A 27705-nucleotide genomic window follows, 5' to 3' on the forward strand; every position below is an offset into this window, starting at 1 on the left:
AGCCGTAAGGAAGGGGCAGATTTGTACAAAATTTTTCTAGATTCTCTCAGTGAAGACGTTAAAACCTACACAAGTTTGCCATTCTGAGTGACTGGTCAGCTGCTCTGGGGGAAGAAGCTGCAAGTTATTTAATTTTAGTAGAGGGCAAAGGAGGGTCAAATTCAAGGATGACTATACAGTTTTAGAGGAAGGATTTGTTGAAAGCAGATGAGAAGATGGGAGCATTCCATTCCATTCCAGTTTGTGTTTTCCTCTGAAGGCAAAAAGCAAAAAACAAAACAACAAAACAAAAAACTCCTTACCTTCTGACAAGTCCCTCCAGGTCTTGCAATGAAAAGTTCTATGCAAGTGCAAAGTTTTATAGTTATTTATATTGCTGATTATTTTGATTATCATTTCCTCTGTTGTCTCAAGAGTGTGTGCTGATTTCAGAGACATCTCTCATTGAAAGAATACCAGATTCCTCTTAAAGGAGCTGAATGAACCACAGAATATCATAAAATAGTCATCACCATTCCTCCACCATCCTCTCTTCTCATGGTCTTCTAATTTTTAGAAAAATAACATCCTCATCCTAGAATGTAATGCTCAAAGAATGTGACCTGCCATCAAATAAGTTAAAAAACTACAACAGTAGCAGTGACAAACCTGTCCTCTTACCCAAACTTGGCCTGACTCATAGGAGTAAGAACGATCATTTCCATGTATAAATGGTGTACTAGGTTTCCAGTCATTTTTCACATGTACTAGCATTTGATCCTGATAAAGTAGGAACTACTCCTGCTGGACAGGTGAGGAAACGGAGGCTCAGAGGAGTGAGGTGGTGTACTAGAAGTCTCCAGGCAAGCTATTGGCACCAGGGGGTCTCCATCCAGGTTTCCCAGCTCTGAAGTTCATGATGCAGTCTACTAGTCCATCCTTCCCAGGAGACATCTGATGCAGAAGACGCTAACATACACACAAGCAGTTCAGGAAAGAAAGCACACTTACATGAAGTCACAAAGCAGGATATGAACTTAGAAGAACAAAAATGGGAGACATAAGATGACACGCGGCCAAGATACAGTGACATACACTCATGCTCATAGCTTCAGCTAAATCCTTGTTCACTGAACCAATGTCAGAATCAGGCTTATTTAGAAAACATTTGAACTATGCTATAAAGGGTTATATCAGAATTCATATTATACATATGTGTTCACATGCCATCTGTGGTATTTTCATGTAGTATATATATATGTGTTATAAATACTTGATTTATACATATACGAACACACATACATAGTGTGTTTCTGTGTTTATGTATAAATTTATAGGCACACAGTAATAGAGATAATTATAAGTAGGGTGCAGGATGAATAATTTGCTTAAAATCTGCTAAATAACCAAAACTTTTTAATGTCATTTTGCTGTGAGTGCTTCCATTCTCCATATTGGTAGGACTGCATTGCACTTTTTCAACTCTGTGCCGTGCTGCATGGGTGGAAGACATATTTACGATAATGTGCTTCCGAAAACAACTGAATAAAAGCCATCCCACCACATCAAGTCCTTTCTCTGGCTCCTTGGAATGGAAAATGCAGACTGAAACAGATCTCCTTATGTAAAAGTCCAGGAAAGGAACATTCATTTTTTTTTTCTCTTTTTCCGCTTTTGTATTATGCTCACATTGTCCCATCATGACCCCTTTACACTTGTGTTCAGAATCCAAGCATTCCAGTAAAGAATTGGAATGTTGGGAGCCCAGCGTCTTGGAGACTAATGGTGAGAAACCCAAGACCCCATAGGGAGATGAGCAACTCTTAGGAATTCCCACCTCCGCGTCTTGAATGCAACAACCAACAATGTAGAGCCCCGCCCTTTGCAAAGAGCCATGCCAACAGGGTCCCCTGGTCAGGAATGGACTTCTTTTTTCACTTTTCTCTTTGCGATCTGAACAGTCTAGAATACCAATGACATTAAGTTGCTTCTAATTAAACCAATGACTGCATACACACTCATTCCGTCATTTCTCCAGATGCCTCCCCTCCTCTTTCTTCTCCCCAGTTTGAGGACTTTTTGGTTCAATTTTGAGCTATGGTTTGGCCATCTATGACCGTTAACGAGAAATCTCACGAGAGGAATGTCTGGTGACTCAGTTCCCCAAATGGCTAAATTAGCAGTTAAAGCAGTTTCTTCACAATTCATCATTGAGATGCAGAGACTCTGAGGTTGTGTTCACGTGTATGTGAATTTCAAATGTTGTTCTAAAGAAGTAGGTAGAGGTGAGAGGATTTTATAGTTAAATATGGTAGAACTGGAAAGTGTGTTTTTTTTGTTGTCGGGGATGGAATGAATCACTGCTGCTCAAGTCAAAGGTTCCTGAATATCCTTAATTTTTGCATTCTTTTCCCTTCTCCCTTTACCTTTATTTATATAATTATGTGTTTATTTATTTATATTTATATACATATATATTTGCTCCATTCATCACAAACACAAAGCAAAGCAAAAAAAAAAAAAATGTATATGTGTTGCAGGCAGAACACTGTGAATTTCACAACAGCAACCAAGCAACTATTTTGCCATCTTAACATACGTCTCAGGAGACGAAATGGGAGAAGATGGGGGTGTCATTTTACAGTCTATGCATTTTAGGCCAGGTCTGTATTTATTTTATTTCTTTGGTCTGTGCATTAATAAAAATGATCCTGAGTGAAGGTTGGTTGAATGTTTATCATACGGGAGCAAGCCTCAGAAAAGCCGCTAGTAGCTGAGTGTTTGAACAGGAAAAAGATATTGAAGACAACAAAAAAGAAATGTAAAGGCCTACATCTTGCAGCTTGTATATCTTTCTATTGCTTAAAAAAAATGTCTAAAACGGCTGGAAATGTTTAAATACAAGGTCTTTGAATTAAATGCGATTTTAAATATGTAATCCCTTGACAAATGACCAAATTATGGTGAAATACTGCTCCCTGCATTCCTTGATCATCACCTGTTTACAAATCTGCCTAGAGACGCGGACAAGTCTCTACATTCGCTTCTGCATATGGAGAGATGTTTGTATATATCGGGGCAGTATACACACATATTTCAGTATCTCTCTGCAGATATCTTCCCCCTTAAACTGCGGCCTGGTATTTGGAACTCTCCATCTTTTCATTTGGTTTGTTTTTCCTTTTACTGTGACGTCTCTGTGCCGATGCTTACCGGTTCTTGTTTTGCAATCTGTTTCAAGGTCCATTGCTTTACTAAGACCCACTGCATCTTGGCTGATTTCGAAGTGACACCTGAATATCAGTGTTTAAAAATTAAAAAAAAAAAAAAAAAGTTTTGTTTGTAAATCATGTGACCAGCTTCTCTCAACCTGACATGGAAAGTCTCTTGTACTACAGTGTATTTAATAAAAAATGATGTCTTACAATAAAATAACATCCTCCAAAAGAGAGACTAAAAGTGACATGATGATTACTTTTAAAAAATGTATAGTATTTTTGCAAGGCATGGTGTGCTCTTTTTCCTTTATGCATGCATGCGAGTACATATGTCTATTTATGTATGTATGTATGTATGTATTTTTAGATTGGGGCCATTGCAGATGCCTGCAGTGCTTGTTAGTCGAAGGCAATGACAGTAAGTGTCTTAGGGTACAACTTCCCTGACACTCTCAGCTTATATGTTGGACAGCTGGACCATCACTGTCCAGTAGAACTTTTTGCAATGGTGAAAATGTTCTATAATTTGTGGTATCCAATATGGGTACACTTGAAATGTACCCAGAGTGACTCAAGAAATGAATTTTAAATTGTATTTAATTTCAATTCAAATGCCTCATTGCCCTGAGACCAGAGTCACTCTTCAGGAGTCTAAATTGAGCCCTGTCCAGTAGCTGGGAGCTTCCTCAGGGAGTGAGGGGCAAGAGGGCATACACATACCAGCTACTGATCTTGTCCCCATGATTCTTTCCCCAAATCATGCTGCTCCAGCAGGTCTGCTCTGTGGACCACTTAGTCATTTGCCCTTGTTTGCATGACAATATTATAGTTTTTACTCATTAACTTTTTATTGGCCATTTCCTACAACTAGAAAGTAAGTTTTATACAGGCAGGCATTTTGTGCCTTTTGTTCTTAAATTCTCAGGATGGTTCCTGACACCTAGCTGTTGCTCCATAATTTCTGAATGAGTGAAGGGATGAATGCATGAACACTGGGGAATTTGAGATATGAGTTCTGGAAACTAGGCAGGTAGTTGTGGTAGGCGGATGCCTCCAACAAGCTTAGAAACAGATGTGAGGGGTGTGACATCAGGCAAATCATTCCCACCCTTTCAAACATTAGATTCCTCATTTATAAACTTTATATTAGAAACTTTTGGTATTAGAAACTTTTGTCGCCAAGTTCAAATGAGCTAATCTATGTGTGAAATCATAAAGCAAGTTATTAGTAATAAATGACTTCCTATGCTCCCAAGTGTAAGCAAAGCCATTTCTCTTCCTGACTTAGTTTGGCGATCCCCGAAAAACCTTCAGAAGAAGCAAGATTACTAGGAGTAAATAGAAAATAGAAAGATGAGGTTTTAATTTTTAAGTGGACAATTGGTGATTTCCCTTTAAAAAAGAATCCATATCTTCAGAATTAAGAGATTAAGGGTCCCTTAAAGAGCACCTCCCTCTGCACTTGCTGGAAATGGGGCAATTATGACCAAATGAAAAAGCATGAGAATAATCCCGAGGCATCTTTAAGATGATGATTATTTTTTTCAATTCTGCTTGACCAAGGAGTTTTCTATAGCAGAGTTTCAAAAAGCACTTTGGAAGGTTATTTAATGTTTCCATAGCTGTTTGAGGATAGAAATATTTTAGAGAAAAATAGTGATGTTTTTGGCTTTGGGTTTAAAAAAGCTTGAGATAGGGGTGTATTATCAATATGGATCAGAATGGATCCCCTGGATCTCCTTTAGAATCAGATTCATAGGATTGGAAGGGCCTTAGAGGGCCGTCTGGAGGCTATCCTTGCCAGGAAGGTCCGCCTTGGGTAGAGGGAATTTATTTGAACACCCTACTCCCCTGCCCCTCCCTACAGCCCATTTGAATTTTGGAAAGCTTCCCTAGCAAGAACTTCCTGGTGTGGGACCAACATCTGCCTCCTTGGAGCTACTGCCCATGGGCCCAGGTCTCTACTTGGCAGGCTCTTTATGATTCCCTTGGCTCTTCCTCCCACATCCATGCACCTACAGAAAACTCTGGATGCTTGCCAAACACCCGGGAGAAAGGACAAGGAATCACGCTCTGCCTGGTAAAGACAATGCCCCGTAGGGCAATTCTCTGGTTACTCTTCAGTCACACCAGCCCATTTTTCCTCACGCATTCTCCCAGGGCTTAATCTCACTTGTAGCACAAGGGTAAAGAACTTTATAAAGGACCAGAGATATTTAAAATGAGGATGTGTCTCCCCTTCTTCAGGAAAACAAAAATTGATCAGTGGCATCAACACAACCAACAGAACTCTTTGCAACCCTAACATCTGAGGTCCATCCAGAATTACCCCGGGTGCTGTTCAAAGCAAGTAAAATGAGCGAGCGCGTTCAGACCCTCGGTGGGACAGACTCTGATGAGAGAGAAGGAGGGTGAAAGGCTTTGCCTATTTGCCTGCTCAGCCAAGGGTGTTCACTAACCTAAAGATAGACTTGATTTTATTTGTTTTTCCTAAGGAACATCTGCTTGTACAGTGATTAGGCACTGGTATTCATTAACACAGGAAGTAAAGTGTCTGAGGTTTGTGTCAATGGGAGTGTTCGAGAACAAATAAAACAGACACTCGTGGGAGTGATTTGAGAGAATTTTTTTCACACGATACAGAGAATATCTGGTATTCAGTTGTTGAGAATGTAGTTATCTGCAGTAGTAGGGAAGGTCACCGTTTCTAAAACAGTGGGATGGGCTGGCCGGTGCCCTGTGCTGACCACGTGGGCATGCCACATGGCAGCAGCAGCCTCTCAGAGAAGGCTTGTTGAATAAATGAATAAATTTCTCAGGCACGTAGTGAAAAGAATGCAGTACATTCTGTGCACCCTGTCTCCATTCCAAAGTGCACTTACATATATATTATGGCATTTTTGCTCCAAAACAGTCCTCTGGGGACTGGAGCACAGAGCTTTCCCCATATTTTGCAATAGGGGTCTTGTCTTGTCCCATGAGTTAGTAGCATATGAGAACTGGAAGGTGAGTTTCCTTATTCTTGTTCAAATTCTAGAACACAACCATCTGTCCCTTAAACCATCTGTTTGAGGGAAACTTCCAGATTCTTAGTTCTTATTTATGATATCAGGCTAAATCCTCAATACCTTCTCAGCCCTCTGTCTCCTGCCACCCTCCTCTCTTGGTTAAAAACAATAGTGATGTTATTAAAAATTGGATTTTGAACATGTTATGTATTATATGACAAGCGTGACAAAAGGGAAACAATAACATTTTAAAGTCAATTACTCTGTTTCCACATCTCTTCTTCTCAAGACTTCAACAGAAATAGGCATTTTGAATAAATATTTGGAAAAAAAATTAAAAGGAAAATGCAACAAGCAATTGTATTTTCTCTGTTATTTAAAGGTGGAGAATTAAAGGGGCATAGCCAGAGTCCCTTGGCTATAGGGAGAAGGTGAGACTAGATGTGAGACTCCAAGAAAGATTTGTAGCAGACCTCGGGGATGTACTAGCTCAACCCCATCAGGTTACAGATGAGGAAACTGAGGAACCGAGTCAAGTAACTGTTAGAGGCAGTACTGAGTCTTCCAACTTCCAGAGACCCTATAGCTGAGGGCCCCAATTCTACATTTCACTGTCTCCCCACAGCGGGAGCAGACTTTCTCATCACATTGGCATAGTAGTGTGTGCATGTGTGTCCACACGTGCGTGCCGTATGTCCTCCTCGGCACGCACCCTGCTAGCAGAGTTCAACAGCTGCAATTACGTACTATACAGATGTGCATTTTAAATATCTACAAAATGAAATTAAAATATTTCTCCTGGCCTTGCTGTGTCTCAGCAGTAATAACAAACCAACCAAACTGCATCACTCCCTTAAGTGTAGTTGTCCCCACCAATTTCCAGATTCCACTTAGGAGACCAGCCCCAAATAACAAGACTAAGGAGGGGGAAAACATCCGAAAAAGCTGTAGACAGCTCCCCATTCCTGTCCCCATGTGGGTTTCCACCCCCCTTCTCAGCCGCAGCCTTGGCTCTTGGAGCTCACTGCCCTTTGGGGATGCAGCCCACCCTCCATCATCCTACCTCCTGGCTACGCATCCCTCTCACGTCTTTTTAGAGAGATATTTTGGGAAGCAGCACACGCACATCCAGAGACCAATTACTCAATCTCCCAGCAAGTATGGAGATGATGGAAGTGTAGCCCTTCAGTCTCCTAGCAACAGCATGGGGGGGAGGCGCTAACTGAGCTGGTTGCCCAGCACCACCCCGGCGTGGAAGGCATTTGCGCATTTTGCTTTTGTTGTCTTTGACGGCCATTTCTAAAACGGGCTCTGTATTCTTTGGGGGATTTTAGGCACTTACATTATTCTTTTAAAAGATCTCTGCTGACATCCACAGGTCCTATAATTAACATCTCAAGCTTTCACACGGGCCGGAAGTGTTCCGTCACCCCTAAAAATACACCTCTTCCTGGTCTTCCTCTAGCAGTTTGCTAGGAAATTGTCCAGTCCCCTGCTTCGTCCAGGCCCTGTCTCACCTCTACCCAGATTTACCCCAGATGTGGATGTTCAAATGTCTTTCTTTTTTTTTTTTTCCAAGTAGTGAACTCCACCCTCTAGAAAATCAAAAAATTACAGCCACTGGACATCTTGCTCAGTTTGCATTTTTCCATAATAGCATAATTCCACACCTGTTGTCCCAGTACCTCCATAATCTCCAACTCCACTCCACCCTTCCCCCACAGCACGTGTGTCATTGGCAAAGGGGATATTTGACAAACTGATTAAATGAGGGAAGAAGGTGTGAGCTAGGTAAGATAGCTCTCCCACCTAACTGGAAATACCCAGGGTCCCGAGAGAAAAGGCTGTTGAGTGGAAAGGCAGTTATTTCTGTAGTTTATGGGAAAGGGCTATGGGGGGGGGGGGGGTAGAGAAATAGAGATCAGAGAAATATGTGGGATTTCCATTGTCAATAAAAGAAAACTGAAAGGGTGAGAGAAGTGAGGAGAGTGGGGCTTGGTCTAGATCCAGGACTTACATCTGTTACGTCTTACCCAAGGGCCCCTTGACTTTGGAAACCCTTGAGAGGGCCAAGAGGGTCAGGGCTAAATCCTTCTAACTAAGGCTTGGGAAAAAGGAAAGCCAAGGACTGAAATGTTTTTGTGTGAAAGGGTACTGAGGATCAGGAAGGAAGTATTTTGATGCAGAAGCGTTTGTTAAATGAATAGGAGAGGGACTTAAGTCCGTTTACAGGCATCTCTCAAATACTGAGTGTAAGAAAACATGGCTAAGATGAGAAGCTGTGATTCCTAGATAACCTTCCAAATTCCATTTCTCTAATAAACAGAGAAATCCCCCCATTTTCCCCTCACCTGTTGATCTATGCCCCAGTGTGCTCTTCTTTGTGCCAGGGAGTTTGCATAGATGAGGCCGTTTCCATCAGCTCACTTTACTACACAAAACCTTGCCAAGCCATTCCTTTTGAGTCCTTCCAAGCACCATCTTCCTTCTTGATGGAATTCAAGCCTAGTCAACTTAGCTCATGAGGCCATGAATAATGGCTAAAGCTCTACTGGAGAAGGAGGAGAGCAAAGATAGCTCTTGCATGATCCCAGGGTAAGTGCTATGATGGGGCCATTCGCCACCCAATGGCGCATGAGTTCCTTTTCCACTCCTGGGCCTGACTCAGGGACTAAACCAAGACTGAACTGATTTCGTCAGAGATTTTGGATAGGGAAGAGGAGGGAGAGATGAGGAAGGTAAACTGAATCTTCTACAGAGCCTGGCCACTATTTTTGCTTATTGGTTACTCTTCAGATGTGAGAAACTGGATAGAAGGGATGAGTCTTTTTCTAAGAAAAATACAGAGAAGTCCTACAGGGAAAGGAGTCTTGCTCTTGTCCTAGTTCCTACAGACATAATATAGGAAATCAACATAACTTGGAGGCCCACTCCCCATGAAAAAACAGGGATCTTCTATTCTTACAGAGAACGGTGAAACAATCAGAATTCCTCCTTACGTTTCCCTCAGTGCCAGCTTCAACAGAAGCAGAAGATCTCAGCTCAGGGGCCTCCACGGTCATCCAAGTATAGGTAGGAAACAGAATCCCAGTCTTGGGAAGTCCTTCAGTTAGGTCTAAGGAAGAGCCAGGGCTGTGTCTCAGGTCAAAGCCACCTCACTCTCTGAAGGCTGAAAATCAGCTCCCCCTTTCTGCCTAAGTCTTTGAGCCTAACCAAAAGGCCCACACGGAAAAAGAGGCAGGGGCCCAGATGATGATCAGGGGGTCACAGAGGTCATAAAAGTGGATTGCCTTTCACTATTTTGCTCAGGATAAGTTTTATCTCCAATTAAGCACATGAGCTGCCTCTCAAGAATTCCAAACTTCATGGAGAATTACACCAAGGAGCAAAGCATAATCCACCAAATTGTTTTTTCTGAGCCTGCTGAGGTTGATTCTTCATTTCATCACTTAGCTGAAAGTTTTGCATGTTCAAGTTCTGTTCTGACACAAGCCTTTGTCAGGAGCCCAGTTACCATGGCAGTGCCTCCAAAATAGAACAAGTCCAACACACATCAATAGACGGTACAATAAATAGAATAAGTACTACTTACAATACATTATTTAGTTTCAACTGGGTAGTAATTTGTGCAGAGAGTTGAAAATAACTGCACCTCCCCCCTTCATTTAATTAAAGGGAAACAATTCCACAAATTGGAAATGTTCGGTGTTTGTATCCGAGTGGAACTCGAGTTGCTGTGTGATTAAGAGGCCGGGATCTGGTTGAATTTGCTCCAGAAAAGTTAATGCATTAATGCTAGAGCCGTTCAGAGAATCACTCTGAGGCACTCGTTCTTACAATCCACCTTACAGTGTGGTTTGGTTTGACACCAGCTAAGTTCAAGCTAAAAATGACATCTAAGAAGCAGAATAATTTTTCCTATCAGTAGGATAAGCATTCTGTCAGGTTTGCCCATGACAGTCCTGGTTTACACGTGTGGTTTCATAATGCTTTCAAAAGTGTCAGGAAGTAGGAGGGAGAACTTTGATGCAGGAGCATTGCTTAAATGAATAGGAAAGGGGCATTAAATCCTTCCATGTAATGAATTTACAGCCATCTCTCAATATTGGGTGTCAGAAATCATGGCTAAGTGAGAAGCTGTGATACTTAGATAACCCTGGATCAAAAACTACATGGGCACCCTAATTATAGGTAACTACAGTGTTTATAAGGTTGGAGGTGGGGACCGCTCTGAAAAAATGTCTAACACCCACTCTGAGAAAGAAGATGCCCATCTTTATAGTAGATCTTTCCATGTGTAGTATATAAGGTGAATGTGGACTGTTTCCAGGTGAATGTGGACTGTTTCCATGTGAATGGACATCTTAGGGCATCTGGGTGGTGCTCTATCTCAAACAGAGTGAGGCATCATGATGGAGAGGAGGAATTGCATAGTCCTGGGTTCCAGAACCAACTTTGCCTCCTACCCTGTACAAGTCCCTTAATCTCAGTTTTATATATGTATAAAGTGGAGATAACATTCCCTAACGTAATTGGCTTACTGTGAGAATCAAATGATATTGTACAGGTACAAGTGCCTGACACAGTGTCTGGCTTATGGTAGGTGTTGGTTATTAGACTTTTTTCTTTTTTTCCTACAATGTCTGTAACTAGGCAGTTATGGCATTTGGAGTCAGTCAGACCTAAAAATGATAGAGCCCTGGGTGAGTTAACCTTTGAGGTCCCTCACCCCAACTCTTTTTTTTTTAATTCATTTTTGTTGAGATATATTCACATGCCATGCAGTCATACAAAGCATACATTCAGTTGTTCACAGTTACCATTGTATAGTTGTGTGTTCATCCCCCAAATTAATTTTTGACCATTTTCATTACCACATACACAAAAATAATAAGAATAAAAATTAAAGTGAAAAAGAGCAATTAAAGTGAAAAAGAACACTGGGTGCCTTTGTTTCTTTTCCTTCCCCCATTTTTCTACTCATCCATCCATACACTGGACAAAGGGGAGTGCGGTCCATATGACTTTCCCAATCACATTGTCACCCCTCATAAGCTACATTTTTATACAATCGTCTTCAAGATTCATGGGTTCTGGGTTGTAGTTTGATAGTTTCAGGTATTTACTGCTAGCTATTCCAATTCATTAGAACCTAAAAAGGGTTGTCTAAAGTGTGCGTAAGAGTGCCCACCAGAGTGACCTCTCGGCTCCTTTTGGAATCTCTCTGCCACTGAAGCTTATTTCATTTCCTTTCACATCCCCCTTTTGGTCAAGAAGATGTTCTCCATCCCACGATGCCGGGTCTACATTCCTCCCCGGGAGTCATATTCCACGTTGCCAGGGAGATTCACTCCCCTGGCTCGCCCCAACTCTTAAAAGTAGGAGTCATTGAACACGTCTAGTGAGGCGTAACAGAGACGGGGCCTGACCTTGAATGAGAAGACTTTCCAACAGCTGAATGCTGTCTGCCAGCTGTACTCCCAGCAACTAGACGTACAGTGAAGAGAGATCTGGAGGGTACATCCCTGTGTCCACCACAGTCCACCACTTGCCCCACTGAGAGCCACTACTTCATGTACATTCAGAGAAGAGCTCACTATGATTCCAGTGGGCCTCTCTTCCTGGAAGAAACTCAGAAGAGGAAATGTTCATGTTTCTCATCTGCTTGGCTTAACAACAGGAATTTATTAGCTCACAGTTTCAGAAGCTAGAAGGCTTGCTTCCTCCTGGGGTCAGTATCTTCTGGCTGGCTGGAAATCTTTGGAGTTCCTTGGCTTTCTCATCACCAATGCACATGGCGGTGTCTGCACCCCTCCCTTCTGGGTTCCCTTAACTTCCAGCTTCTGGCTGCTCCCATGGCTTCTCTTTCTGTCTGACTTTCACTCTGCTTATAAAGGACTCCAGTAATCCTGATTAAAAATCCAACCTGATTTGGTTGGGCCACACCTTCAGTGAAGTAACAACTTGAAGAGATCTTATTTACAATGGGTCCACACCCATCAAAATGTGGACCAAGATCAAGGACATGTACAAAATGGGGTACACAATTCAGTCCACATCAGGAAGGTTGGTGGAACAATTTAGATTACCTGCCAGATGATTTCAGGGACACAATAATACTCATCTTCCTTCTCCATTATCTTTTCTAGATCCCCTTCACCTTTGGTTACCACCTTCGCTTGTTTCAGTGGTTTACTTGGTGTTGCAACCTAGACCACATCCCTGTACCCCTGGTCACTATGCCCTTCTTAGGCTGCATTTGTTCATCTTCAATCAACATTGAGCAAGGGAGTATCAAGAGATACCCAAATCGATCAGCTGGGCACTAAACAAATTCCTTTGCATAAGAGCAGCCTACCTCCTCCATTGATCAAGATAGTGACTCCTCTTCTTATCAGCTTGGCACAGGAAGCCCAAAGTGCCCAGATTGTAGCTGAAGTTTATAATTCAGTGGGACTCTTGTTGTGGTAGTGTTCCCCTTTTGGGAACTAGAGCCTCTAAACCTGCACAGGCTAATATTGCAAGCAATGGGAAGCACAAATTCCCAAACTGGGTCATTGGGGGTGATGGTAATCAGAGACACTCTTATTCCTAACCTTGGTTCCCAGGCTCATGTATTCTTCTGGTTGTGGACATTGAACCATATAAAGTTCTTTGAATTAAAGTGTATACTGCATACTGAAGGATGACACTCTAACCTCATGAAGTATCTCTGGTACTTCAGCTGAGCCTTTACTAGGCAGTTTCACAGTCTGTCAGGCTGGCTGCTTCTGGGTGGTTTATAATGAGTGGATCTCATATTCATGGGTTCACTCCAACACTTTCTTTGCTAAAAGTGGGTACCTTGGTCTGATGCACTGTTACTTGGGATCCTGAGCTGGTGAATCAAAGACTATAACCTTTTGACTAGTGATGCTGGTTTAGGACCTAAAGGCAGAAAAGGTAAACTCATATTAGGAATATGTAACTAATCCTATCAGAATGAATCAATGGTCCTTCCAGGATGGAAGGGGTCTGATGTGGTCAACTTGACACCAAGTATCCATTTTGTCTTCTCAAAGTTTGGTTCCGTATCAAGGACTCATTCTAGTCTCTGTGACTGGTTCATTGAGCAATTAGCAGTGCAAATAGCTAGATCAGCCTTGGTAAGATGGAGTGTATGCTGATGGACTTGTGCAGCCTCTCCCCTGGCACCATGACCATTTCACTCATGTGCCCTTCATGCTGGTACTGGGGTGACTGATGGCAGAGGCTAGTAGAGGTTGATAGACAAAAGATTTTGTCTACTTGGTAGTTCAGTGTCTCTTTAAATGGTATATGCTCTGTGGTGGCCTAATATGTTGTGGGTTGTGATTGATTTTTCCATTGGAACTTGCTATAAACTCCACGTGGCATCTCTTGTCATCACTTCACCTCTAATACCACAAGGTCTCTCAGACCTATAGCCCAAATAGTATGGCTGCTTGAACCACAGCACAGACTGGCTGCTGTGCTCTTTCCCGCTGTGGGTACTCAAGGATGACAGCCTTTAATGTTGCCCAGTGTGGCAGACAGATCCTAGGGCAGCCCGCATGTTCACACACTGTATAATCTCCTTCCCTTGAGTGTGGGCAGGACCTGTGACTTGCTTCTAACCAATAGAATATGCATATTTTTGCTAGCGTGCACTAGAGAAATTCTTCTTGCTGGTTGGGTGAGGTAAGCAGTCATGTTAAAGAAGTCCATGCGGCAAAGAACTGCGGTGGCCTCTAGGAATCAAGAATGCCTCTAGGACCTAAGGGCAGCCTCCAATCAATAGCCAGTAAAAATCTGGGAGCCTCAGTCATACAGGTGAAGGAAAATGAATTCTACCAACAGCCTGATTGAGCTTGGAACAGATTCTTCTCCAGTCAAACCTCCAGATGAGAATGCAGCCTGGCCGACATCTGGATTCTGTACTTGCAAGATCCTGAGTGGAAATCACAGGTAAGCCATGCTCAGAAGACTGACTCAAAGAAACTGTGAGACAATAAATGTGTCTTCTTTTTGTTTGTTTCTTTGTTTGTTTTATTGAGATTGTTCACATACCATACAATTTTCCAAAGATCCAAAGTGTACAATCAATTGCCCATGATACCATCATACAGCTGTGCATCCATCACCACAATCAATTTTTTTCAATCTTTAGAACATTTTCATTACTCCAGAAAAGAAATAAAGACAAAAAAAGGAAACTCCAATCCTTCCATACCCTTAACCATCCTCCCTCCATTGTTGGCTCATAATATTGGTATAGTATATTTGTTACTGTTGATGAAAGAACATTAAAATACTACTAACTGTAGTATATAGTTTGCAATAGGTATACTTTTCTACCTATATGCCCTTCTATTATTAACTTCTAGTTATAGTGTCATATATTTGTTCTGGTTCATGAAAGAGATTTCTAATATTTGTGCAGTTAATCATGGACATTGCCCGCCACAAGGTTCACTGTTTCGTACATTCCCATCTTTTAACCTCCAACTTTCCTTCTGGTGACATATGTGACTCTGAGCTTCCCATTTCCACCACATTCACATACCATTCAGCACTGTTAGTTATTCTCACAATGTGCTACTGTCATCTCTGTCCATTTCTAAACATTTAAGTTCACCCTAGTTGAATATTCTGCCCATAATAAGCAACCACCCCCCATTGTTTAGCCTTGTTCTATATCCTGGTAACTTATATTTCGTGTCTGTGAGTTTACATATTACAATTAGTTCCTATCAGTGAGACCCTGCAATATTTGTCCTTATGTGTCTGTCTTATTTCACTCAATATAATGCCCTCAAGGTTTCCTCATCAACCCATTTTTTTAAGACAGTTTTGTTCACACACCATACATTCCTTCCTAAGTAAACAATTGAGGTTCCCTGTATAGTCACATATTTATATATTCAACACCATCATGACTATCTAAATAAGGACATCTCCATTTCTTCCAAAAGCAGTAGGAAGAGTCAAAGAAGGTAGAGAGACAAAAGAAAAAGAATTAAGAAAGAGAAAAAAAAATACATGACAGCTAGGAAGCAACAAAAGGAAAGATAGCATTAAACTAAAGTAGAATAAAGAGTCAGACAGCATTACGAATGCCAAGAGTCCCATACCCCTCCCTTATGTCCCCCTCTTATATGCATTTAGCTTTGGTATACTGCCTTTGTTACATTAAAGGAAGCATAATGCAATGTTTCTGTTAATTATAGTCTCTAGTTTGCATTGATTGCATTTTCCCCCAATATCTCTCTATTTTTTAACATCTTGCAAGGTTGACATTCACTTGTTCTCCCTCATGAAAAAAAAATTTGTACATTTTATCACAACTGTTGAGCACTCTAGGTTTCATTGAGTTATACAGTCCTAGTCTTTATCTTTCCTCTTTCCTTTTGGTGTTCCACATGCTCTTAACCTTCGTCTTTCGACCATACTCACAGTCATCTTTGCCAGTATAGTTACATTGCTGTGCTACCATCACCCAAGATTGTGTTCCAAACCTCTCACTCCAGTCTTTTCCTGTCTGTAGTGCTCCCTTTAGTATTTCCTATAGAACAGATATCTTGTTCACAAACTCTCTCATTGTCTGTTTGTCAGGGAATATTTTAAACTCTCCCTCATATTTGAAGGACAGTTTTGCCAGATATAGGATTCTTGGTTGGTGGTTTTTCTCTTTCAATCTTAAATATATTACACCACTTCCTTCTTACCTCCATGGTTTCTGCTGAGAAATCAGCACATAGTCTTAGCAAGCTTCTTTTGTATGTGATGGATTTCTTTTCTCTTGCTACTTTCAGGATTCTCTCTTTGTCTTTGACATTTGATAATCTGATTATTAAGTGTCTTGGCCTAGGTCTGTCCAGATCTATTCTGTTTGTGGTACACTGCGCTTCTTGGATCTGTAATTTTATGTCTGTCATAAGAGATGGGAAATTTTCATTGATTATTTCCTCTAATATTACTTCTGCCCCTTTTCCCTTCTCTTCTCCTTCTGGGACCCCATGACGTGTCCATTCAAGCATTTCATGTTGTCTTTCAGTTCCCTGAGATGTTGCTCATACTTTTCCATTCTTTTCCCTATCTCTTCTTTTGTGTATAGGATTTCAGGTATCTTGTTCTCCAGTTCCTGAGTGTTTTCTTCTGCCTCTTGAGATCTGCTGTTGTATGTTTCCATTGTGTCTTTCATCTCTTGTGTTATGCCTTTCATTTCCATAGTTCCCTCAATTGTTTTTTCAAACTTTCAATTTCTACCTTATGTAACCCAATGTTTTCATCATACTCTTCATCTCTTTTGCCATATTTTCCCTAAACTTTTTGAATTGATCTAGCATTAGTTGTTTCAATTCAGTTGAAGTGTAAGTTTGTTCCTTTGACTGGGCCATACCTTTGTTTTTCTTAGTGTAGGTTGTAGTTTTCTGTTATCTAGGTATCTGGTTTCCCCGGTTACCCTAATCAGGTTTTCCCAGACCAGAACTGGCTCAGATCTCAGAAGGGGGAACTATTTAGCACCAGGTTTCCCTGAGGGTGTGTCTTAGAAGACTAACACACCCTGTGATGCCTCAAGATGCTGTGCATTTCCTAACTTGCCCAGCAGGTGGCGCCTGTCAGCCTCTCACTCCCAATGGTGTAAGAAGGTGTGACCCCTTTAATTCTCAGCTTGTTTCTGGTTTGATTGTTTTCCCTCAGGCCTTGGGGTTTGGTTCTGAATTAAAGGCTGGTAGAAGAGCTGGGCACCACCTCTTTCCTCTTAGGGAAGACACACACCCCCCAGGGAGTTTTCATTTGCATTTAAATAGGTTCTTTGTTTCTCTGACTCTGCTATCTCCACCCTTGTCTGGGTCTGAGCACTGTGAACTGAAAATGGCTGAGGCTTTCTTCACTGAGCCGCTCAGGTTGAGAGAGAGAAAAAAGGACAGAAAGCCCCTTTTAAGGGTCAGCCCACAGCCCCCAGTTTCACCTGTTGGCCAGAGATAGCACCTGGTCCTCTGGGCTTCCCCTCCCAGGAAAGAGAAGTCCCCTGACTCTTCAAGGTCAGTTGTCAATAAAAGCCTTTGTCTGCTTTGGGGATTTGCAGCTTACATTGGGCAGTCCACATTTGTTAATTAAAGCCCCAGTTGGAGCTAGACTCAGCTATACACACTTGTTCAGAGAGTGCTGCTCTCTATCACAGCAAGGCTTTGCAGTTCGGGTTGCCATGGGGGAGGGGGTTCCTGGCTCATGTCCACAGTTTCTATTCACAGAATCCACATTGCAATCTCAGGCATTCCTCTCAATCCAGGTTGATGCATGATGTGTGGACAGTCACGGTTGTCCCCCAGCAATTATTGTAGATCATTTACTAGTTGTTCCTGGTTGTTTATTAGTTGCTCTGGGGGGACTAATTAACTTCCACTCCTCTCTATGCTGCCATCTTCTTCCATCTCCAAATGTGTGTTCTTTTAAGCTGATAGGTTTGTGATAATTAGTTACTCAGCAATGTAAAACTAATACAACAGTATGCTGATGGGAACAGTAACCCTGGGAGGGGAATATGTTTCCTCCAGAAACCAAAGAAGTCTAAGTCTTGTGCTTCCTTCTTCATTGTGCAATAGTTGTTAATCCTTTACTTTGGGTAGGATATCTCTGCATTTCTCTGACTACTGGATCCCCAAATTTTATCTATACAGTAGGTTTCATATTCTTGGTAGGATTTAGCTCTTACTGTCTAGAGAGTTGTCTTACCATGCTATCCATTTCTTGCTAATCTAGTTTAATTAGTATGATGTCATTGGTATAATTGATCAATATCAATATTCTTCAGGATGTCCTGACAGTCTGGATCTCCTTGGAATATGTTATGAGAGAAAGGAAGATAGCTTATAGTTCTGGGGAATAATTGTAAATGTATAGTGTTGACTGCTCCACCTATGTTAAATTTTTTTGATTCTTTTTTTCTGACAAGGATGTAAAAGAGCACATATGCTAAATTGATGACTGCATGCCATATATCTGTTTCAATGTTAATCTGCTCTGTTTGCCACATCTGGAATAAGAGCTTCAATTGAGCCTACCTTTTGGCTGAGTTTGCAGTAATTACTGTTATTCTCCAGACCATCTGATTTGTGCAAGGCCATACAAATAAATTAAATGAAAATATTATGGGGATCATTGCCCCATTCATTTTTTAGATCTTTAAGAGAGGAACCCATTTACACCATTCTCCCCATTCCCTTCAATATTATATTGTTTTTTATATACTATCTCAGCAGGAGATTAGAGGACGGTTTCAGTGGCTCCCTCTTGGCCTTCTCTGGAATCTTAGGTACAAGCTGAGAACCCAATGGGAAAGCTGGGTCAATTATCAGGTATGTCTATTCCAATATCACATTTAGGGACTGGTGAAATTACAACCAGTTGTGACCATAGACCCAGTGGACTACTAGGAGCCAGACAGTGGCCAGAACTCTATTTCCTGGTCTTTATGGCCCCCGCTCTAACAGGGTATCCAAGATGATACTTCAATCTATGGATGTGATTGTCAATTCAGATCCTCTATCCAAAGGTTTTCAAAATGTTTATGTATTTACCTTTCCCCAGTGCAGTTACCTGAGTAAATGGCCATGGTCCCTTTTGAGAATGTCTGTAGTCCCTTCTGGGAAGGATTGGGGAAATCTTTACCATTACTTATGGTGACGTTGCAAGAGTTTTCCTCCTGGGGGCCCAGATTCTTCTTCAATCAATGGACTCAGAGTCCAAAAAATGGCTCTTGCCCAGAAACTACATAAGGGTGTACGACTTTTTATTAGGAAGACAGCCGTCATCTTCTGTTCATCCATCGTTTATATTTTTAATGGTGCAGATTGAGTAGTATCCCTGCTGGCCATACATCTTTTTTTTCCCATGGGCAGGCTGTGTTCCATTAACCATCTCAATAATTCTCCATAGGTCAGGTGCTGCTGCCCTTTCAGCCTTGCCACTCAGAATTATAATTGTGCCCCCCTGGCTTCTGATGTTTAAATTTGACCACTTGGCTTCCACTATTTTACGGTCCCCACTTCTGTAAGTGAGCCTAATTCTGAAATGGCTTCTCCTACTACCAGCTCTGGCCCACAGAGGAGAGCCACCACTGAACTTCCTTATGATGCTGGTGATCCCTCTGCTGGTGTGTTGGTTGGAAGCTTACCCTATTTTGGAATTGGGTTACTCTAAAGAATACATCTGGACCTCAGCAGTCTCTCCCCTTCCCTACATGACATGAGAATCTTCTTGCTCCTTGTAGAATGCCAAGGAGGCCCTAGGGCTTCCCCTCTAAGCTTTCAATTGGAAATCAAGGCTCACAGCTTTTCCTTATATTTTCCCAGAGCTTTAGTTTTGCAAGAACCACCAAGTTACATTGTTCTTATGGTTAATATTTGCCCAAACTTATCAAAGCCCTCTTAGATCTTACCAGCTAAAGTAGCCCCTTCTCCCCATATGCCATACAAATTCAACATGGGTGAGATTTTTAACAAGTTGACAGCCACCTTGTGCCAGGAGTTATGTTAATTCCTCCTGCCACTTGGAGGAGTTCCTCCTCCCTCCTTGCAAGGGGTCTTCATTGCTAGTAAGAAGGAAAGTGAAGCTGCTCCAAAACCCACCTTAGCTATTGCATTCCCAGACCACTGTTACTACTGATTGTCATAGACATTACCATACAGGATACTTATTAGGGCATACTCTCGAGGTCAGCATCTGGGGAAGTGGGGGAAAGGAATCAGGAGTGGCAGACAGAGAAGTCAAGCTACCTGCAGGCCTAATGATAACCTTGGCCAACCCCTTAGGAGCTCTGATGCTAGAACTGCCCTCCAGAGTTGTCCTGAGTTGGGCTAAGAGGTCCAGGCTTTTATTATCACACTGATCAGACCCTGGAGATGGGCCACCCAGAAGGGGTGTGACTTTGGATACAGGGGCTTTCTGCAGAAGCAGTGCCTGGAGGTGCTGCCCACTCAAGTGCATCTTCCAACAGCACTCCCAGCAGCTGAGACAGGAAGTCTTCCATTGCAGGGAGGCTTGGGCAATGTGTCACAGGGCCTGCCACAGTAATCAATGAATTCAATTCTTCCTCTTTCCAATATGAGTAAAAATCAGATATAGTATGAGAAGTATGTACAGCTCCTATTTGACATCCTGAAAAATCCTGGGCAGCTGGGAAAACAGACTATTATCCTGAAAAACTCCAGAATCTGGGATCAGCACCACATATAGGTAAATGTTTTAAGTGGCCCAGAGAAGATTTGTGCCTTAAAATCTCTGACTAGAGGCTTAATTTCCTCCCATTGCCCTCTCTTCCTACACTTTAAGAAGGGAGAATTTGTGGCAATTATAAAACCTTTTTCATACAGTAGTCGTAAGAAAGAGGCTCCCACCCAAATTCCATATGCTACAGGCCATTTTCTCCAGGATAGGAAGACTAAAAGCCAAGTTAACAGTCAGATTAGGATCCCTAAAATCTGTTTTTAAAGTATCATTCAATACAACCCAAAGGGATACAACAAGTTTGGTGGCCCCTCATCAGGTGTGGGGTGGGGGAACTTCTTCACTGAACCTGTGCAGTCAAACACAGATGATGCGACACAGAACTTAGACTCTGCAGGCATCTCTCCTGTGTGTGGAATCACATCCATAGGGCCTGTGATACCAGCTAATCCTGGACCAGACTTATCTATGCCCTAATGACCTACACAGGTGGTGTCCTTGGAAGACACGGACAATGACCAACTCTGGAGGAGAAGAGACATTAAGAAGGGGCAATTTTTCTTTAGCTCACTTCTGCAAAAATTAGCCCCAGGCCCCATGTGTTAGTGTTCCTTTGGCGTGTCCTGCTCAATTTGATAAATGTCTTTGTCTTCAATGAAGCAGGTTAGGGATCCGTGATGGAGGGGTAGGTGGGTAGGGACTAGCAGCTCTGTGTTTTGTATTCCAGCTATCAGCCCAAAACTCTGTGATTCAGGGCAGCTCCTCAGCCTCTGAGTGGCAGATCCCTGCTTTTAGACAGAGGAACTGTCCAAGAATTTGATTTCCTCCTTGCCCCTCCCCACCCTAGGTTGGGCAGGTGTGAAAATCACCTGTCACCAAAAGGGGTCAAACGGAAGAGTCAGAACAGCAGGACAGATTTTAGGAGCACAGGCAGGAGCAAGAAAAGCATGAGGTATAAGGAGGCTAGATTTCCTTTTCCTATTTCCTTCTTCTATAAACTTTAACATTTTAACACTTCCACCTTCCCCAGGATTCTTATCCCTGTGTCCGGCTCTTTACTTCATTATTACCGTTTACTCCTAGATATGGTAAGTGACTGCTGAAGGTCAACCAGATGGCTGAAGACTCCATTTACTCTCTCTTTGGGAAAACAATTGAAAGAAATCTCAGCTACTTATTCTCCTGCAGGCAAGAGCGTGCAGTGATTGCTCCTGAAAATGAAAAGATGAACATGTTTACTGTGTGCCTGGAAGCTCTGGGGAACCTAGAAACACTTTGGGCTCCACCATTTTATTTGGGAACATAAGGAATTAATTGTACACCTTGCTGAGGGAAAATGGCACATTGTGTATTCCAAATATCAACGTCTTTCTTTTAGGATTAGAATACATAGTTGACACAGAGAAAATACTTTCAAGATGTTGTTGGGGGAAAAAAAAAACACTCCAGACTCCAGCTCTTAAGAACTCGATATTATTCAGCACCTTCAGAGTTGCATATCTCTGTGGGCTAGAAGTGTCTATTGTTTCTCAAAAATCATAACCCAGAGATCCCCCAATCCACAATCAAACATGAGGTCCCCTAAAAGAGACAGAAATAAAGAAGGAGGACAAAACATAAGAACTATTCCCTGGAGTTTCAAAATATCTCCAGATTTGAGAGCTTTCAAGAACAATCTCTTCCTTAAGGATTTCCAGGCATCTCGAAATGAAAGACAGGCACAGTGTTTTGTATTTCCCTTTCACTCTGGACCTCAGTGTGAGTCAAGCATGTAGACTGGCCATCACTGCCTGTTGGAGAATGGACAGGACATTTGTGGTCATGCTCGGCAACCATCCAGTCTTGACTCTTACTTAGTTCTGTCCACTCTCTGGGCCACAGTTTCCTCATTTGAAAAATTGGGATGGCAATGTCTACTTCAAGTGGCCACTATGATCGTTAAATGAGAATAATGGGTGTTAAATGCCCTGCACAAAGGAGATGTTTAATAAATGCATGCTCAGTAGTTCCATGAGGGCAGGACCATCTTGTTGACCCCCAGCACTTTTTCAGTGCTAGGTGTGTGGGAGGTGCTCAAAAATACCTGTGGACTATATGAATCATATTAATTCTTTTCTCTTTTCATATCATAGTCATTCTATCACAAAGAATTTTATGTATAAGACTGCATATTGTCCTATCAGGAGAAGCCACGGCACCATCTCAATTTCTAGATTCATGTACTTTATGCTCTGACAGTGGGAATCTAAATTGACAAAACCACTTTAGAGAGCAATTTGGAAAATAAGTCTAATAAATTTGAGCATGCATATGCCTTGAGACCCAGAAATATACCTTTGTATTCTAGGCTGCATATACAAAAAGAATCATGTTTATAATAGAAAAGAATGGAAAACAACCTAAATGCTGAGCAGCTGGAGAATGGATAAACATATTTGGTATATTCTTTATATGATACTCCATAACAAAGAAAATTAATATTTTCCAGCATGTGAGACTCCCATATACATAATCATGAGCAAAAAAAAATTGCCCATTTTCAAAAGAATATACAGAGACTAGACTATGGTTATATACATAGAGTTTAAAACATGCAAAACAATACCTTATATTGCTTAGAAATACATGCAACTATAATGCATAAAGAAACGCAAGGAAGAATGGACACTACATTCAGAATAGTGGTTATCTCTGTTGTGGGGAAGGGAGTTGAAATCAGGGAGGAGAATAGGTGGGAAATTTGATGCAGGGAGGTATTGGTAGCATTTTGTGCTTTAGAACAGGAGTGAGTAAAAAGGTGTTAGATGCATATTCTTTTCTTCTATCCCCAAAATGAAAATATATACTAAAAAAGAATCTTACCATGTAAGAGCTGGAGGTATCCTATAGAACTAGCCTCACCTCTCCATTTTAAAGGACCAAAGGAGTGAAGTAATGTGCCTAAGGATGCACAGACAGATGGGGTTAGAATCCACCTTTTCCAGGGTTCAGTCCAAAGGTATAGACACTGCTATACACTGCTCTTTCTAATTGCATTTGGTCCAGTAGTCCCTTTGCTTCTATTTCCTGCTTAGAGAAGGAAATCGAGCACACGTGTGAGCAGGGACATCAGAAGATTTCCGTAGTGTAACAGGCAAGCAAGCCAGGCAGGAGGTGCAAAGAAAGGTCTCGGCCAGAGACCTTAAGACAGAATATTCTTGTTTAGGTCTTTGGGCAGTTTCTCCAAAGGCTTGGCTTTTTCTGCCTTAGAATGATTATTGGGCAGTCATAGAAAACACCACCTGGGACTTGTTTGTATTTTCACTAGAACCAAAAGTGGCAAATCTGGGTTTTACTATCAAGACATTCAGGCTTTTAGGATGCTTTAAAAGATTATGTTTTGAAACTCTCAAGGTCAGAGGATTCATAGATAAAGATTTCAGGATTCTATGGAAAGAGCAGCCTCACTGCAACAAATTTATAATATAAAAAAGAAGCCCCTTCATGTAGCTCTTCATGTGCATAAAATAAGACCAAAATGGCACCACCCCAAATAAAGGTGCCATCAGTGACACTTTACATATCTTCCATCAATAGTAATGTACACCATGCAATGAATTTCCACTTTATACTTCCTCCCAGTGAGCTCCAATAGGGATCTTCTAAGATCAGTTTGCCTTGTTATTGATTAGAAGTACATGGGGGTATTTGTGTCTGTTTCTTTTGTGGTATGTTCCTTTAAGGGCTTTCTGGTTTTATGACCCAAAGTTTTTAATGCATATCTTTCTGTCCCCTGTGTACCCTAGAGACACAGAGCAACTTGGCTGCTTGAGACGGAAAAAGTTGGGGCTTTCCCTTATTGAGCCAACCCTCACTTCTGTCCTGAGGACTTTTTCAACTCTCTTTCCTCATCCATGAGTGATGCAGCTGTTGTTCTGTTTGGGGAACATCAAGTCACACAGCACATCTGAGGGGCACCACCTCTGGCTGGGCTCCACACCTCTGTTCCTCCCTCCCCTAGGTGAAAAACAGCCCCAGCTCACCTGTCCTCACCTGCCCCTGTTTTTTCTCACCCTTTTTTGTTAAAAAAAAAAAATCTCTACCTTGTTTGGACTTGGTCTTTCTCCTTTATCTCTCTTTTCATTTTCCTCCGTTAACAGATATTGCCAAATGGATTGACAACCATGTTAGGGTTCCTCAGAAAACTTCTATAGAAGAGAATTTTGCTCAAGAAGAGTTCACAGATGGGATGGATTACTAGGTCTACTTCTCAGGCACACACGTTTCTATCAAGCTGGTAGATGTTACCACACCTTCAAGTGCCACCTGAGGCTGCTATCAGATGAACAAGTAGGTGGGGGAAGTGCTGGGGCTTATTTCTCAGCCTCAGTGAAATTTGAAATTCCAACCTTCCCACACACCTGCTTCTTTTAGGGCCCCCTTTTATTTAGTTCTGGGGTAATTCCATATATTTTCCCTCACATTTGCCATTTCTTGTAGATTCTTGAGAAGAGTGTTATATGGCTTGAAGAGAGGGTGAGGGAGAATCTGTGAACCCCAACTGTTGGGGAGGCCCACTGGGTCCCCTGGGGAAGAAGGACGGGGATGGGAAGGCAGGGTCCCTGGAGCCATTGGAAGGCACTGGGGCCATTGGAAGGCATCTAAGCCTTTCCAAGAGGAGAAAGCAAGCTGAGTGAAAAGTATGCAGCTCTGTTCTCTTGGCCATTTCCACATGTGCAGGAACTGGCCCCAAGAGGAGAGTGAGAAAACCCTAACCAGGAGCAGGTCGTACATGGCAGGGCAGAGGGTCAGTCGGATTGGAGTTTCCATGTCCACGAGGGGTTTCAACTTTGGGTTTGATGTTCTCACCAAAGAGTCACAAAGAAACATAGAACACATTGAAAGGAGATGTTCATCATATAGCTCTGAACTTACATCATGTCCCCAGACCTCATTTCTGTTTTTATGACAAGTTAACATTTTCTGTAAATGCTTAAAAGTTTTTTTTTTAATAGCATAGATACATAATTATCACAGTAAAATTTTTTATTTGTTGAATGTAACATTTAAAATATAGTTTGATTTTATAGCCCTGCTTCATTATTTATTCATTTTTAAATATACCTTAGAAATATTTAGTTTACATGTTCAAATATACTTAAATCTTTTTGAAATGCATCTACATTTTGAGCATATGCCTTGGAAAATGGGGTGGAGGTTTCTTTCTAGAATCACTGAACGTGCTGAAGGAGAGGCCAAAAGTAAGTAGATATCTTTGGGTTCTTCCTTTTAGCTTTGAATTTTCCCTCAGAAGGGTTAAAACTTAAGGTTATAGAACCCACAAAAATTGGGCAGTACAGTGATTCTTTGGCATTCTAGGATAATCACATTTACTTCATTTGCTTTTAACACCACAAAAGAAAATACAACTTAATTTCATAAATCAACCTGGGGCCTTGTGACAGAAGACAGTCTTGTTTCATAAATATTTGGAGCTTTGAACCTCATGTCTGGAGTGTAGTCAGTGGCAAATTCTTTTCTTGTTGGTGCAGGTTGGTACCTGCAAGATCTGCTCAAATGTGTTCTCGAACAACACACTAACCAGAGATTCCCCGTGTTACCAGGGGGTGTATAGAGATGCAGGCTAATTTGATAATTTGCAGGAGATCAGGCCCTGCTTGGGAATTCCATGCTATCCCTGGAGCATGATGGGTAGTGACAGAGACAATATAATTTTCACCAAAACCCTCCATCACTGTGGGCCCTGCTAGTGGCATCTGTCGTATCACTTCCTGGGAGAAGCCCCACCTTAGATTTGTAGCCTGCCAGCCCTGTTCTCCCAGAGCTCCTTATGTTGTCTCTATTTTAGCCCTTCTAACATCGCCGTGCTGTTCCACCTCTGTCTTCTCCACTAGGCTGAAGGGAAATTGGCTTTTTGTGCAATTCTTTCTTTTTCGTTGTTTTGCAACAAGATTGAATCAGTCTAATGATTAAACAAGCAACATTTTTCTAGCTCTGTTCCCTCCTCGAATTCCTGACAATACTTCTGGGAGGCTCCCAGAGTGTCTCATGAGCGCTCCATGGATAGTTTTTCTAGCACACCCATGTCTCCTGAAACCGATGTAATGGTGGCAGCTCCTGATGACAAAGTCGAGGGACCCATGTCCCCGTCATTCATCCCCTGACCAAACAACTGCTCATCTCCTCCGAGGGGCTGCTCTGCTGGGGCGGGCGGAGGTCGTGGCTGACCCCCATTCTCTACTCTTGCTGTCACTGGTCACCCCAACCCATCTTTTGACATTTTCAAAGCCTCTCTCCCTATTTCCTTTCATTACTGCAACTGCTGGTGTCAATGTTACTGGGGCCTTGGTAATATTAGGATCCTGGAGAGATTTTGGTAAAATGGCTCTTTAATTTTGGCTCAGTATTTCTTTCCCACTCCTCAGTTGGGCTGAAGAACAAGACAAGTGCAGAACTGCATTGTCATCACTCCAACTCTCCGCACATGCTTCAGATTTGTGCTCTCAAAACTCTTCCTCGAAGACTCCTTGGGGCTTCCTGAAAATCAACCTCAGTTTCTTCAAACCATCAGACCCTAACTCGTGCCCTGACAGCCCCTGACCACCCTACTGGGATTTGGACAGGAAGCCCTATGATGGGAGAAGACTGATCTACCAAGCAGGCATTTAATAAAAGTCTGTAAAACAAATTCATGACCTGCACTGACATTGGGCAATCTGGGCTGTGTTTTGCTTATAGGTGGTGTCTGTAGCCCTGTTTTAAGGGAAGGAGAGGGGGCAGGTAAGGTCACAGGAATCAAGCTTAGCATTTCTCCCTCGAATTTGCCCATACATCACCGTGGCTGTCATCCATGCTAGAACCTGGTCCTTGGGTTCTCACTGTGCACGAAGATCCCCTGGGGAACTCTGAAAACCACAGAAGTCTAAACCCCACCTCAAGAGAATGGGTTTCAATCAGTCTGGGGTGAGGGCTGAGCACTGGTGTTTTTTAATGTTCCCCAGGTGATTCTTACACACGGGAATACTATAAGTACTGCTTTAGTGCAAACACACAGACATGTAAAACTCTGAAGCGGATTCAAGCAGTTTGTTTTTACTATACAGCATTTTCTGCTTTATCAATAGTTTGATTTTGAAAGTAACAATGTTCATTGTAATCATTCAAGCAATAAAAATGGGCCTAACAATAAAATACAAATGACATCTACCTAGCCCTCTAAACCCACTGCCCTCCCCACCATTGGCAACCAAAGCTTTCTCTATATTCATGAA

Source organism: Choloepus didactylus, chromosome 10 (genome assembly GCF_015220235.1).
Source record: "Choloepus didactylus isolate mChoDid1 chromosome 10, mChoDid1.pri, whole genome shotgun sequence".
In the NCBI taxonomy this organism is placed as follows: domain Eukaryota; kingdom Metazoa; phylum Chordata; class Mammalia; order Pilosa; family Megalonychidae; genus Choloepus; species Choloepus didactylus.